The following is a 2,500-nucleotide window of genomic DNA, read 5'->3' as shown; positions in this document are numbered from 1 at the left end:
AACTCCATAATAAACAAACACCTTCTTATTTAACTAACATTCTTCCTCCTAAAGTATGCGAACGCAATAGCTACGACTTGAGAAATACTGAAAACTACACTGTTTCCAATTTCCGTCTGTCTAGTTCATTCCAATCCTTTATTCCTTCTTCTATAAGACTATGGAACGATTTACCAAATACTGTCAGAGAGCAGCCATCCGTTAACATTTTTAAATCATCGATTCAGCGTAACCAAGGTTACTTGTTGCCTTTTTTTTCATGTAGGAAATCGAAAACTAAATATTTTACATACACGATTGCGTCATTCATGTAGTAGTTTAAATTATGATTTGTATAGAGTTAATATTGTAGGTGATCCAATGTGTGCATGTGGAAATGAGTGTGATTGTATGCTGTATATCAGACAAAGACAAATTTTGATTGATGATATCTCACGTTATTGTTATATTTATCTAAATGTTATTATGTACGGTTCTCCAAATTTGTCAGATAAAGACAATAAAAATATCTTCCATATAGTCCAAACCTACATTAAAAATAGTAACAGATTTTAAGGTCAGTAGTATTATCCTATCATCTCTCTTTCTTATTCTTCTAAATTTCCTTTTCTTCCCTTTTCCCTTCCTTTCTTCTTTGTTCATATATATTATAAATATATATGTTGTCATGTAATCAATATAATGAAATGTATTGGAGAGGGCGTTTCTATGTTGAGATAACTTGTGCCTAATCCTTTTTGTTGAATGACCAATCAAAAATGTTTAAATCAAAAATAAAGACAGCCGAAGGCAGCAATTAAGCTGAGAGCATCGCGGACAAGGAACGCTGATGTAGAGGACCTATTCTTGCGCAAGATGCGCTATCATAAAAAGTGAGTCAACGAGAGATATCAAAAACGTGGAACATGTGCATAAGGAAATCTGGCCCGGTAAATGTGGAAAATCTCCAATTTGCTACGGAATGTCTCATTAGTCGCCTCTCAATACTGCGATGGATCTAACAGTCACAGCAGGGGGTCCACACTTAGTCGCCTCTTTTAGTTTGCAGGAATAATGCATGTGCCTCTTTTGGTTTGCAGGAATTATGCATGTCATTATTATTTAATATATATACGTCTTTGGATAAAACCAGAGACGTATGTAACACATCAACTTCGCGAGCCAATGGTGTTCAATACGATAATAGGAGAGTATCGTATTGAACCCCCTTGGCTCGCGAAGTTGGTAACACATACGTCTCTGGATAAACTCAACAGTGCAGCATTGATAGGAGGAAGCGAAGCTACTGGAATCGTATCTCTAGGTCCGATCGATTTTATTTTGAAACTTTTGAAACATTATATAACCATAGAGAAATATCTAAAATATAAAATAAAATCAATCGGACCTACGTCCGTACGGTTCCCGCAGCTAAAAAGATATTATACGAACCGGGTCTCCATATATATATATATACATAATAATTTAGCACGGACCGTAGATAGCTATATATCTAATCTAATTCTGCGATAACAATAAATAAAATCTCTGAGTAAAACTGTAATTTTCTAGTTTCGATTTCGTGTTTTAAATTTAAATAACAAAAAGGATTATCTTCAATTTTGTCGAAACCTAAGCTATATATGTACATTGATTATTGAATAACTAAACTATAATTGTGTATCGTTTTTATCAAATTTCTTCAAATAATCTGTGCCAATCCTGTCAATTTGCCGTGATTGACAAAAATAGTTAAATAGAAAAGCATGTTTACTCACTGCAACAATATTTATAATGGCCTTTCAGTCTGACAGTTTATGGGCAACATTATTTTCTTGAGGTGAAAGAACGAATTCTAGCACACGTTAATTTTGTCGATTATTTGAAAACTGATGCAAGATTTAAAAGTTGTGTGCATGTCTAAATGTTGTGTTCACGTATATGAGCAGATAATCATTATTAATTAAGTATAACTGCATGTGCACGTCTATATATCTATGTCGGGATTACGACATGTGCACGTCTATATATCTCTATGTCGGGATTACGACATGGGCACGTCTATATATCTCTGTCGGGATTACGACATGAGCACCTCTATATATCTATGTCGCGATTACGACATGTGCACCTCTATATTTCTATGTCGGGATTACGTCATGTGCACGTCTATATAGGTATGTCGGGATTACTACATGTGCACGTCTATATATATCTATGTCGGGGTTACGACATGTGCACGTCTATATATCTATGTCGGGATTACGACATGTCAACGCCTCTGTAGTATGCACAACAGTAAAAGGCATTTTCACAAGAGTTAACGCGTGTGTATTCGGGTTTTTTCGAGATATAAACAAAATAAGTCACATTTAGGAACAAATCAGTGTCGCAATAGACCGTGTCTATTGCCGAATCATTAATACTTTGGAGCTATACGCTGATTTTAATTTGAAGATTTGTTTCTCTGGATGTGAAATGATTTAAACACACGTTTGTGTGTGTGTGTGTGTGTGGGGGG

This window comes from Mizuhopecten yessoensis, unplaced genomic scaffold (genome assembly GCF_002113885.1).
Source record: "Mizuhopecten yessoensis strain PY_sf001 unplaced genomic scaffold, ASM211388v2 scaffold10635, whole genome shotgun sequence".
NCBI classification, from domain to species: Eukaryota; Metazoa; Mollusca; class Bivalvia; order Pectinida; family Pectinidae; genus Mizuhopecten; species Mizuhopecten yessoensis.
The sequence above is the reverse complement of the archived record's forward strand: the minus strand, read 5'-3'. Positions refer to the sequence as shown.